Source organism: Pyrus communis, chromosome 1 (genome assembly GCF_041283825.1).
Source record: "Pyrus communis isolate YQ-2024b chromosome 1, ASM4128382v1, whole genome shotgun sequence".
NCBI lineage: Eukaryota > Viridiplantae > Streptophyta > Magnoliopsida > Rosales > Rosaceae > Pyrus > Pyrus communis.
In genome coordinates, this window is record NC_142565.1 from 3,808,902 (window position 1) to 3,822,382 (window position 13,481).

The 13,481-nt window shown below is 36.7% G+C and overlaps 2 long non-coding RNA genes across 22 annotated transcripts; both read left to right on the forward strand.

The window, feature by feature from the left end:
* The first annotated feature begins 1,817 nt into the window (after positions 1-1,817).
* LOC148698988 (uncharacterized) lies at positions 1,818-8,299 on the forward strand. Of its 20 annotated transcripts, none has more exons than XR_015961930.1 (13): positions 2,588-2,868; positions 3,352-3,401; positions 3,515-3,628; positions 3,703-3,789; positions 3,887-4,010; positions 4,624-4,749; positions 4,859-5,050; positions 5,159-5,211; positions 5,995-6,072; positions 6,258-6,351; positions 7,153-7,234; positions 7,314-7,547; positions 7,817-8,299. It is a non-coding gene; the product is annotated as an uncharacterized LOC148698988 (long non-coding RNA). The 20 variants fall into 20 exon arrangements; XR_015961931.1 differs by having other exon boundaries at positions 7,905-7,975; XR_015961927.1 differs by having other exon boundaries at positions 2,590-2,868; positions 7,901-8,299.
* A 240-nt stretch (positions 8,300-8,539) lies between these two features.
* Positions 8,540-13,398, forward strand: LOC137721356 (uncharacterized). 2 transcript variants are annotated; one of them, XR_015961935.1, is made up of 5 exons: positions 8,540-9,988; positions 10,314-10,394; positions 10,526-10,624; positions 11,100-11,144; positions 11,927-13,398. It is a non-coding gene; the product is annotated as an uncharacterized LOC137721356 (long non-coding RNA). The 2 variants fall into 2 exon arrangements; XR_015961934.1 differs by lacking the exon at positions 11,927-13,398 and adding an exon at positions 11,317-11,522.
* The last annotated feature ends 83 nt before the right edge of the window (positions 13,399-13,481 follow it).

Below are 13,481 nucleotides of genomic sequence, written 5' to 3' on the forward strand. Positions count from 1 at the left end.
AGTTCTAATTGAATTCATTTACATATACCCTACACCATTAAGACTTAGTAATAAATTTATATTCCTGTATTCCATAAAGAAAAGAAACTCGTCATATAGAACAATTATAGGTACATAATGATTTGATAAGATAACACTTAAACTGTGCAATACCTTGCTGTTGCACCAGCATGGTAGCAAGGCGTAAATTATTTTAATCAGGTACATACCAACTGGTTGTGAATTTTCTGACTGCAGGTTGTTGAAATACCAGCCACAACAATCTTAACATCAACCTCGTCCTGCAAGGAAATGAAGTTAAACGTAAAACAGATCATTCTGGGAACACATGTAACCTAAAAAATGTTATGCATGCTTCCAAGCATATATTATATATGACTTGTCCTGGATGTTCTTCTTATATTAAAGAAACCATGATTATTGTTGCGTATACCTTAAGCTATGATAGTAGCATAGATACAGCCCGATAAGCAGGGTTTTCTGTGCTTTGCATGATAAACGTAAACTCTAAGGGACCACCATAGAGAGAAGTGACCTGTTTTCGTTAATTAAACAAAATAGTTCAGACCATATTGGAAGAAAACCTTGGATACAAATTCAACCTATTAAATCAGTTAGCAGAAGGATTTTGAACACTTCACCAGATAAGACATCCCTACAGTGCAAATACAGAAATTTAGATATGTCCATCAAAAGAAAATATAGTTTAACTATGTTAATCTAACATCACAAAGATATTGAGTTTCCAAGTCTCAGAGCCAATAGAGTGTAATTTGAACTTCTTATGAAGCAAAACCTAATTTTTCAACTCGAAAATAATACAAAAACATGATTGGCTTTGACCACTCTCATTCCAAATGTTCTAGCGTAGCCCCTGACTCAAGGGCTCACCAAATGGGTTTTCGATTTCTGTATGAAATTAGAAGCCTAAGTAATGTTTGATGACATATTGAATCATCAAGAGCAGGATTCATATGTCCCCTTCCTTGCACAGAACCTAAATATGATTGACATGTTCTCAGCACGATTCACTAACAAAATGCATAATGTGATCTATGAAATGCCGACAAGCAATACTTCGAATCGAAGAATTTCGCAATCCCAGAAGCCGAATTCAAATGCCGGCAAGCAATTGATCACAGAAGCGACCCCAAATAACAAATTGAAACCCAACAAAAAGAAAATTTTCAAGTGAATTTCTCGGCAACCAAACGGACCCGGATCTGAACGAAACATAAAATGGCGAAAAAAAATCTAAATTTTAAGGGAAAAAAAACAAACCTGGATCTGAACGAAAACTGCTAGCGTGCTGCAGAACGATCTCTCCCTCCCCCTCTATCTCTCCTCCTCTCTGTAAGCCGCATGCCTTCCCCTCACCAAATCCCACACTGAGCGGTCGATCCCACCGAATACAATCCTAACTTGTCCCAAACCCAAACTGACAACAATGCCCACCCAACTTTTACCCCCAACCGTGCAATGTTAACCCTAAACGGGCATTCCCGTTATTCGAACCAATGTCAGCTTCGTAAAAAAGCTGAAATATGCAAACCTACTGGTTTGGTACTAAGCTCATTTTATAAAAAGTGGGTATAAAAAAAATTGAGTTCAAAAATATGTTTGATAAATATTTAAAAATAGCTTATTTTTACAGTTTTAGATATAAAAAAAAAACTAAAAACATGAAGTGCAAAAATGAGTTTATTCTATCAGCACAGCAGAAACAGTTTTTTTTCCAAAACACATCAATACCAAACCAAAGGCCGACAGTGGCATGATCGTAATTAAACTGAAATTCAGACCCAAACACATTATCTATTCTAAAACTAGGGAGCAATTGACTGTTCATTGGGCTACAGTCAATTGTTTGCCCCTCGATTTCACGCTATTTACAACAAAAATCATCAGATCTGGACTGGGTTGGGAAGGTAATTCCCAAAAGTTAGGGGGTAATTGTGTCCGTAGGATTGAGCCGAATTTCACTTTATTTACAAAATTGCCACCGCCTTTTCTTTTCCCTCTTTATCTCTCCCTACTCTCTCGATAACCATCCATCAAATCCCCCGTTCTTCCCTTTTCTCACTCTGTAACCCTAGCACCGTTTCTCTCTCATTTCTCTCAAATTCGAGAGACTTCTCTCTCCATTTCTCTCAACCTAGCCATAGCGCTGCTCACCCCATTCCTCTTCATCATCTCAGTTAAATCCGTCAAACAATCATCGATGCACCTCCACACGAACCCATATCGAATTTTCCTCCTGCCCACGATGTGTGGGAGCGGCCTGTCTTCAAATCGTGGTGAAACGAATTTTATCGAACTCAGGTAGATTTTATAATAGTTGTATTTGAGTTTTTATTTTCGATTTTTGTTACTTTGGACCAAACCCTAACCGTTCGGGGAGAGAGACGGAAAATGGACGGGAGGGTTGACGTGTTGGAGGGAGAGGATCACCGGGAATTTTGGCTCGGGGGCTGGTGGGTGTGGCTGTAGGTGATGCATCCGTCAGTGGGTCGTTGGGGGAGGAGAGGAGGGGTACAGAGGGACTGACAGGTTGAAGAGAGATGGGAGCTAGGGGTTTCGACTGGGTGGGAGAGAGATTTAGGGATTTTGTTGAATTTTTTAGACAAGGATGGAGAGAGAGAGAGAGAGAAGCATGGTTTCAACTGAGTGGGAGAGATATTTAGAGATTTTTTTCCCACTTTTTGAGAGACGATGGACAGGGAGAGAGAGAGAGAGGGAGAGAGAGAGAGAGAGCATGCCGTGCATTTTTTGGGGTTAACGGGTTACCCCACGGGGTTGGTGAGGAGAGGATGTCTGAGGGAGATATGGGAGAGAGTGGGTTTTCATTTTTGTCCTCTGATTCAACAGGTAAAACACTGTTCAGAAATCATTGTTTATTGTTTGGTTTCCCATTTGCTTTGTTAAAACTGTGATTGACATTTTTTTGTTTCAATAAAATTGTAATGGATGTTTATAGGCTGTTTAGTTGGGCGTTTGGAAGATTGGTCTGTTTAGCGCACTGTTTCGTACACTGTTAGAGTCAGGTTCGTGTCCTTATTACTTAGGGGGTTGCACTGTGCTCATTTCTGTGTTTCTTCACGCTTAGCTGCTGTTTTCTTCTCAACAAATCGAATTGAGGTTCCTTTTCTGCTTTACATCCTTTGAATATCCCTCTGTTGCTAGATTGTTTCTCCATGCTTTGTTGCTTCTGTATTTGTGTGATAAGGAAGTTAGAAGGTTGTTTTACTTATTGTTTTGCTCCTCTGTTGATGGATTTTTTTTTTTGCAATTCTTGGTTGCTTATGTATTTCTGTGATAAAGTTTTAAACTTTATTCTTGACATGTATGTAGATCAAACACAAGTCTTGACAATTGGTTGTAGGAAGCCCTCTATGCTCAAGGTAAACAATTTCATTTCCCTTTTTTTTTTAATTTTTGAATTACAAGAAAAGTTTGAATTTGAGGTTCGGATTCGAAGATTACTGCTTCTTATAGTTTTAATTTTATTTTCCAGTCCAAGAAAATGTAGAATTTGGAGATTTTCTGATTTGATTTGATCCCTCTTTTTCTTCGGTTAAAACCCTAGAGACGATTGCAAGCAAGGTGGACAGTGATGTGAGCGACAAAGGTGGGTAATTTCTGCAATTCTTTTTGTAATAAATTTAGGAATTGTTGCTACTGAACTGAGTTGTGCGGATAAAGGAGAAATGGAGAATCCGGAGTTATGCCCAAAATGGATAGCTTTGCTGACTACGGAGAAAGCTTGCTTATCTACTATCTCTCTTGAAGGTCTGAGTCTGTGTTGAAGCTTACGATTTTCTGGTCATGATACATATTTTTATGCATTATTTAGCCAGGATGTCAAGCTTTTGGCCTGTACTTTCAGAAACCACTGGTGCAGTAAAGGAAGTCGGGGGGGGGGGGGGGGCAACTTTAAGGAAAAATTACGGGAGCTTGGAGGTCTTGATGCTGTATTTGAGGTGACCATGGATTGCCATTCCAATATGGAGGTGTGAACCTGTATGTTTGTTTGATCTCACTTTGTGTTTCATTAAATGTTAAAAGAATACCAAGGGACCGTAATGTTTTAAATAGTTATGAAAGATATTTACTTCACTATGCTACTTCAACAATAATTTCTTGGTTCACTCTGTAAATAATAAATTTCTGTGAAAAAATAATGCATGTGATGGTAAAGAACCAAAATGATGGTGTGCAGCCTTAGTTGTATCTAGATTCACAAGGTTCTTCTGTTCTGTAACCTATATATTTCTTCAGTTTATGAGCAACACTGACTACACTTTGGTTGTTTTATGGTAACAAATGGGCAGTTATCTATTTGCCTTTGGATAGCGTCATCTTCCTTATTGTTCGTTGTAGTTCCTGATTTTCTTCTTGGAGTAACATGAGTGGTTTTGCATGCTAACAATATCACATTGATTTGTTTTCTTTACTTATTATGTGCATATCACACGCATTGAGTGATGATAACCAAAATTTCTTAGACATAATATAACTTTTTCATTTATATACTTACCTTTTTCATTTGAATCCTGGGGTCTATATGGTACTCAATTGTTATTGGGGAAATTGGCTTACTAAGCACCATAAATTAATATGCAGGGTTGGCTAAAAGATAGCTCACATTCTATTTGGGAAAATGAAAACGGCATGGTGCGGAGCCTGGTTCTGCTTTTGAAATGTTTGAAGATCATGGAAAATGCCATATTCCTAAGTAAAGAGAATCAGGTATTTAAATGTGGTTTAGCCCCCCTCTCTATCCCTCCCTCCTCAGTCCGCTGGTCTGCTTTCTCTCTCTCTCACGCTTTTCTTCTCCTTTTTTGACTTTACAATGAAGTGATTGAGCTTAAGGGCAACATCCGAGTTTTCTGCAGATGTATACCTTTAAATCAAACTGAAATTTCAAGCGGATCTGGTTTCGTTGTTGAATTCGAATCCTCCCTAGATAACGAGCTGCAGGTCATTTGTTATGATTCCTCGAAAAAGTAGTTCAAGTTTGACCATGTCTTTAGACCTGAGGACAACGAAGGTAGTTGAGAACGCATACCGATTTTGTAATTGCACTGTCTAATACTCCACAGTTGATTTTGTTACGATGGATAACAATGCTCAGTTTTTTTGTTGTTGATATTTTCAGCCTATGGTCTGATTGACGTTGGTGTGAGTGTGCTCGATAGCAACCAATTTTGGGTGAGAACCATCAAACTCTAATCCTAATTTTTTCCTCTTGAATTTAAGAGTGAAATTGGTGCATCTATACCCTTTATGTTGTGAACCATGCAAATTAAGTGTTTTTGGAGGTATTGTATGTATTTTCTCGGAAGTTCAGAAAGGGTGTTCCGTCGGTCTCCATAAGAGTGGATTGAGGGCAGTTTGCAGAGTGACAGAGGTGGGTGTTGGGTTTCTCTCCCCTTCCTCTTCTTCTTCTCCGTCAAAACCCTAATATTCCCAATCCAATTTATCCTATTTCTCAACACACCCACCTCCCCTCTCAAGTCTCTAGCTTTAGCCGGCCGGAACCCAACCAAACTAACGCAAACTTTAAATCGGCAGCCCACCTGAACCCTTTTTTTCTTAATTCTATTTGTTGCTGCTGGTTCCGATATTTCATTGTCCTATCAGTGTATAATATCAGTACGTCTTCATTGTTTTTTTCAATTTGTTTCTTTTACTTAGCATGGTTTCGACTTCTTGAGATTGTGAGTTTAATTAAGATTTTATCTATATGTAAATTCAGTGAATTGGTGAAATTTTCGGGTCTGTGAATTCAAATGAATGGTTAAAATTTACAGTGACGGAAAAAATTTATGAGTTTTAACAAAATTTTAAATATTCTTATACATTTTATTGAGGGATATGAGGATCTGATCGATTTCTCTCCGCAGTGGGATTGAAAATCGGGACTTTGTGGTTCTCTCTCTCTCTCTCTCTCTCTCCTATGTGTATGAATTAAGTTCTGCAGTGCGTGTGCAGGTGGGTGCGTTCACTAACTAAGCTTTCAAGGGGAGCCCATCAAGGTTTGCCTGCTGGGGGAATATGGAGACTACGAGTGTATGATTTGGTTATCTTTTATTTTTTATTTAAATTTATCCATATATAATGTGTGTAAATTTATACTAAACAATTGTGATAAGCCAGCATGCCATACGACTTTGAAAGCATTGATTTTTTGTTTAGTTTGGATTTTTGCATTGTGAATGTTGAATTTTGTGTTTAATTTTATTTTTGATGTTCAGCTGTGTGGCAATGGATACATTCTTCAACAGGAGCGTGTTATTCCGGTTTGTTACTTTGCTAAGGAAGCGAGTTGCTCTATGTTAAGGGAGGATGGTGAGTTGAAATTCTTGGCCATATTTAAGGTTATCAGATGCTATTCATTGTGATTTCCAAGGTTTCCCAAAATAACGACATTCAAAACAATGGGGTGGTTTCGCTTTTCACAAATTGACATTGGTTGTCATCTTTAAATGTTGTACAATGCTGAGTTCCAGACATTATCTCTGGCATTTTAGTGCGTTTTAGATAAGATGCAGTTATGGCTGAATAGCTATGTATTTTTTTTATCTTTCCTTTCTCTATTATTAGGTGCACAGTACAGGGTAGACAAGCTTAGTGGTTTTCCTAAATGACGAGAAATTTTGGAATTGAAAACATGATGGGATTTTAGGAACTACCCGTGGGCTGTGTTTCGGTGCTCAAAAAATTTAAGGATTTAAAATATCATGGGTTAGGGGTTTTAAGAAATACCCAAGTTCTATAGTTTAGCGCCTTTGTCTTATTAGGATTCTTCAACTTTGATTTGGATCAATTTTGTTGTAGATAAGGTTAGAATTCAAAAGGTTTATAAATCTTTGATTAATTGATCAAGTTTACGGTATAGATGATGTAAGAATTTGTCGCCAAGGGTTGAGAGAAGGGTGGTTTCACAGGAATTGAAGCTCTGGCTCTCGGTTGTGAGTTCCATAAATATTTGATTGTGCAAATATACAATGATTTGTATTGTATGTCGATGATCAAAATGTGATCATAATCAATATTTATATATAAATAAAAAACTGAAAGTTTTAGTTCCAGAGATGGAATAGGTATGAGTGGTTATTGAAATCTCTTCTGTTAGTGTTTTTTCTGCAGGAGAAGCAAGAAACTACAATTGAAAAAGCCATGCGTAATAAGCGGAAATGTATCACCACTGTGAAAGGGCTGCACCTTTTTGGTGAGCTATCTGTTGTATTATATCCTTTGTCTTTCTATTTGGAGATGCTTATTTTAATCCTACCATATACGTGATACAGGACCAAACAGAAGTATCCGTGCATCATAGGTTTATGGGTTAGGCACTTATATGGTAATGCCTCTGTTCTCTACCTCCTCCTCTTGACTCTTTTTTCTTTTTCTTCTTCTCTTTGTGCAACTTCCAAATATGGTGGAATCGGTGGAGCTTCCCACTCGCCTAGACATCTTTCCTTTCTGAAACAAGGCCCTTCTACCCTGCGCCATCTTCAAATTCACTGCACTTCACCCGATAGGTACCTTTGAGCCTTAAAATTTGTCTTTTGATTAATTGTTTTTTCTGTTTGAATCCTGAGAAAACTTTGTATGTACTTGGCTGTTTTAGCTCAGCACTAACTTTATAGCTCTGCAATTACTCTGCTTGCTCGGAAATTATGTTCCTTTTTATGCTTTTTGGTGCCCAAACTGTGTCGTTTATTTTTTGCTGCAAAAATTTTGCATATTTTGTTCTTCAATTTTGTCAGAGTTAATTTCAAATGCCAACTTTCCTTTTTCCTTTTCCTAGGTAATTGATCGTTATGTGGTTTGTAAGTTGGATTTTTCTAACTGGTGGATTATTGAATTGATAAAATTGGGGAATTTGATTAAGGTAGTGTCAAATTGGTGGCGCATGGGTTATGACAGCGGGAAGAGAAGGGGTTAATTGGTATTCTTCCCGTTCAAGATGGCAGCAACAGTGGACTCTGTTGTCTCAAGGTGAGATGCCTATGATTAAGTGAAAGTGAATACTAACAGGTTTTTTGTTATTGTTGGGAATTTGCCTAATTTTAGGAATGGGAAGTGATTCTGGTGAACCAAGCTCTAGAGTTCAAGTTTGTACTCATCTCTCATTTTTTTTTATTTTTTTTATAGTTAGGTTGAAAATCATATCGATAGATTCTTTATTTAGTTGGTCCAATCTGTAATAGATGAGATTGTTTTGTTTGATGTTTCAATCAAACTTTGTTCTTTTTTTTGTGTGCGCAATTATAATGGAATTGCAAGTCAAGTATATCTTACATTCTTGATTGCATACTCATCTTCCCGCAATTATTATATTGTCTAGACTGGATTGTCTTTTTATAATTTCCTGGATATATGGTTACAATGCTTTTTATAATTTCCTAGATCTATCATTTTTGTTCGTTCATGATTATGTTGAATGTTTTTTAGGTTAAATGTGTCTTATTCATGTAGTTAAGGTTGGTGCATTCAAGTCCCGCAGCATCGCGCGGGCATATTACTAGTTACTTTAGTCTAAAGAAGGCTTTTCAATTGCACTGTACAAATGAATAGTTTTTGGATCCCAATTTCACACTATTTACGGACATGCCATTGCTCCAAGGATTTTGCCTGAGTTTTTTTTTCTTTTTTTCTTTTTTTTTTCAGGGTTAGTTGTATGGGCTTTTGCGGGTTTGGGCTGTCACTGGGTTGGTGGGTTTTGTTTGTGGTTGGGTTTTTCGGATGGATGGCCGACACGGGCAGGCCTAGCCTGCAACGATGCCAGCGAGAAGAGAGGAGGGGGTGTCGTGTGATGCGAGAGAGAAGAGAGAGAGGAGGAGTCGTCCGATGGTAGAGAGAAGAGAGAGAGGAGGAGTCGTCCGATGGTAGAGAGAAGAGAGAGGGGTCGTGCGATGCCAGAGAGAAGAGAGAGGAGGACTCCCGGAAGGAAAAATTTGAGGTGAGAGGAATGGGTAAGATGAGCAAAGCAATAGGTAGGCCTGCCCGGAATTTGGGTTTTGTTTTTTCTTGGTGAGATCTGCTTTAGAGAAGCGGTGAGGCATGAGGATTTTCCCTTATTGCTCCCAGCTGGCAGCTTCAATTCCTTTCAAAGCTAAGTGTCTCTTTTGAACTGAATTTTCCCTTATTTCACTGTTTCTGGTTTGAACCTGCTTAGAAACCTGTTTTTTTCGTGCTTTGTTTTCTGTCTGGTTCTAGTTCGGTTATTCAACTTTTAGTTGGGAGGGCAAGATTTGTTTTTAAATTATTAAATTGGGACAGAAAAACAGATATTTTGTGCTGCTTTCTTCACTGTCTGATAATACCACTTCCTCTTCATTTCTCTTTTTCTTCCTGTTGTGTTGGTCTTTCAATGTTATAGTTTCTCTGCAGAAATCAAATTGTATGCAATTTGCTCCTTTTTGTTCATTACCCTATTATTTGTTGTTGTGCTGACCCTATGAATCAAATAGTCAGTTTTTTTATCCCTCTAAAATACATTATGCATCTGGTTTTTGTTCATTCACATATGATGCATTGTGAATCATTTCCTGATAAATATGTTGAGATATGTTATTTTTTGTAGCAAATTATGGTTGCTGTTGTTAGAAATAGATTTAATGTTTCTGTTTGGTTTGATTATAGCTTATGTCTTTTAACAAGCATGCTTTTAAAGTTGATGTCAAGTGTTTCTCATCGTAAACATGATCAACAACTTTGGCTTTCTTTGCGTTTTGCGTGATAAAAACAACAAATATATTGATCTTCAAAACCAGGGTTTAGGGTTAACTGTCATTCGATGTATAGAATTTCACCCCTTTTATTTGTTTTTTTAATATTTCAATCCTCTTTCAGAATACTAATCCAAATTTATTAACCAGGTGATTTTTCACTCAATCCCGAAGTTCGTATTTCTCATATTGGTGTTGTGTGCAGATTACTGGTGGTCAGCTTGCTAAAGCATTGTATTTAGGTGAAGGTATTTGATCTCCTGATCAGTATTCAAACTTAACTTTTTGTCATATATTTTCAGCAGATATTGTAGTTAATCAATTCATCCCTGACGTGTTGAACTTAAGTGAAAATTTTAAATTCAAGTTTGAAAATCTTCTTTTTGGTGAAGCTATTTGTACAAGTAAAGAGACTAGGAATGGCAACAGACAGGGTAGGCTGGGTATTCGCATCCCACCTCAGCCTCTAAATAGGGCACTGACAACTTTTCATTGTTTAACTTTTCCCTCCCTTAGATAGTTGCATATGTTTGTTAATCTGCTTCTTACACATGTTGTGTCCTAATGGTGTAGGTGGGTTGCCGGATGCATGTGCATATTACTCAAATAGACGAAGCTAAGAATGACTTGGTATTGAGTGAGAAGGAAGCTTGGGTCAGTTGGATTTCGACATTTAATTTATTCATGTTTTTTGTTGCTTGCTATGTTCTCTCATTGTTTGTTCTGAGATTATGTGATCTTAATTTTCATAAGAACTGACATTGGTTTGCCATATAATGTTTCAGGAACTGTTATACCTTCAAGGAGGGAACACTTTTAGAAGGAACTGTCAAGAAAATCTTTCCATATGAAGCCCAAGTGAGGATATGAGAATCTAACAGGAGGTATAATGACTTTCAAACTTACGTGTGTAATTACCTCCATAAGTGTGGTTACAAGTTGAGCCTTTTCTTTGTTTTGTTTTTGGTTGAAGCTTTCCACGCCTTCTTTGTATTCTTTTTCCTGTTTGTTGACAAATAAGATCATGTTTATTTTTCTTCTAATTTTTGAGTGTGTGTGTATATATATATACACACACACACATATATATATATATATATATATATATATATATATATATTTCTCTCCACCTGCCAGTATCATTCTGGCAGTTTCCTCCTGTCTGATAACTCTGTTTTTATTTTTTTCCTGTTTGTGGTTTTTAGTCTTTGTCATTTAATTGGTGAAGCTTTGTTGGCATCTCTGTTCCGGCAGTGTGTGATTAGTGCTAATGGAATTTCAGCATTGTTTCTGAGCTATTATTTTCGTCGTTGTTCTGTGAGTTAGTGCTAATGGATTTGTTGTGTTTGCGGTTTTCAGAAACTTGGATCGTTGGATGGAGCACTTGGCCCTTTGGCTTTTGAGGTATATTTGTTTACGGTGGTTTCATGACTGTTGTTACATTTTTTTTTTTTGCTCACGTCGAGACTGGATTTGGCTATGTAATTGTGGCATCCTTTGACTATGTATGACCACGATAATAGTGGAATGTATAATTGCTATGTCTTTAAGTTGGTGTAATGTTAATGGTTTGCAGATGCTTAGGAGACCATCTATTGCCATCAATAAAATTGCCATCGATGAAATTGGGGAAGAAATTTCGAGAAATAATGTTAATGGTTTGTAGAATTATTATTAACAAGCTTTTGTTGCTCCCATTGTTTGTTAATTTTTATTAACAAGTTTTAAGGCACAGACCCATTGGTTATTGATGGTTATTGGCGCAAGGCCATTATTGTTTCACCGCTGGTGAGATTATGTTGTTTCTTGAAGATTTTTTGGGTAAGGTTCATGCTGTGTGCTTTTTTTTTTTTTTTTTTTTTGTGTATTTTTTGTGTTGCTTGCAATCATAAAGTGGGTTGAGCTTGGTTCATGAAAAAAAAAAAACAACAAATTTATTGACTTTTGGACGTGTTTCGCTTAAAAACAGCAAGTTGTGATGTGTTTGTCGTTGTAAACATGATCGGGAACTTTGGCTTTCGATGTGTTTCGCATGATAAAAACGGAAAATATATTGAGCTTGAAAATAAGGGTTTAGGTTTCACTGTCTTTCCATGTATAGAATTTTACCCCTATTTTTGGTTTCTTTATGATTTCAATTATCTTTCAGTAACCTAATCCCTAAACTTATTAAATTCATTGACCAGGTGATTTTGGATTCAATCCCGAAGTTCCTATTCCTCGGATTGGTGTTGTGTGCTCCTTTCTGGTGGTCAGATTGGTAAATCATTGCATTTTACTAAAAGTATTTGACCTGCCTATGCGCCTTTCGTCTCTAAAATGTTTGAATATAGTCGTCTTGGGAGTCTTAGGGAAGTCTTGGTGTGATCGTTCTTCTATTTCTTAGATTCAAACTATTTTTAATTTCTCATTTAATTGGTGTAGCTTTGCTCATTTAACTAGAATTTAATCAGATTTGGTCCTCAAATTTCTCTGAATTGCTAAAGGATTTATTTTCTTTGGAATTTTCAAAAACTCGGGTCGTAGGAGGAAGAAGCTGGTTCATAACTGTTTGGAGTCCAGTGGATTGGTATCCGTATCTTATAAATATGTTGGTCAAGACATATGTTAGCTTTCATTTTGCTTTTGCTTTCATTTTGTTTTTTCATTTTCGTTTCTTATATCTTGCTTTTGCTTTTGATGCATAGTTTGAAAGCTTCTGGATCATAATATGAATTCCGGTGTGTGAGTGTGTGCAGTGTTTGTGCATTTCAAATTCTCAAGCGTGATGATATTGCCTAAACATGTAGATTTTACACTGCTTTTGTGCCATGCAGTACCGACATTCTATGTGGCCTCTTAGCTAATGATACAATCACATTATATGAACTTTAATTAGTTTTCATGTCACAGTTTCAATTTCTTTGCTTTGTTTGGAAATTTGTGGGTTTATCTTCAGAGCACTTAGTTGATTTAGCTTACAGTTTAACTATTGAGGATTCTTAATGCATTTTGGTTTTACCTGGATTCCATTTATGTGATTGCCACCCTTAGTCGATGGTATTATCTTTACAGTGGATTTAAATTGGGGATTTGGAGAATCTAATAACAAAACTGAATTATATGTTCCATGCTTTTCGTTTTCATTTTGGGTTAAAAAGTTGGAGCTTTGGATCAGGATTTTTCTTTATTGAACTATAATTTTGTGCTTAGGAGACTATCTGAAACTGCTTAAATTTGTTTGCATGGGAACTTTGTTTTTTCTTTTCGATGTAATCTGTTTTGTTAAAGGTGATGATAAAGATTTATCAATATTGTTTGTTTGGAGTTAGGTGGAAATTGGAAGGGAGTAAATTGTGATCGTTTATCCAGCATTTGATAAAATTGGGCAAATAATGTTAATGGTTTGTAGATGCTTAGGAGATTGTCTGGGGCTGCTTAAATTTTATATATTCAATTGCATAGAGTCGACCTGACATACACAACCATGGTCAGATTGCCACCCTTAGTTCATGGTTTGTAGATGCTTAGGGGATTGAGAGGTCATGCTAAGGAGAGTATATTACTTGCCACTGAGGAATATACTTCATATAATAGCAATGTGATGATGTGTGGCATGCTTTAACTAAGGGATATTTTTGTGTAGTAAGAAAGCCATATAGAGTCACATTTTTGTTTTTGTTTTTTTTTTTTTTTTTTTTTTTTTTGTGGATTTGGTAACTGAAATTTTATGTGTGAACTACATGTTTCTTCAGGAAACAT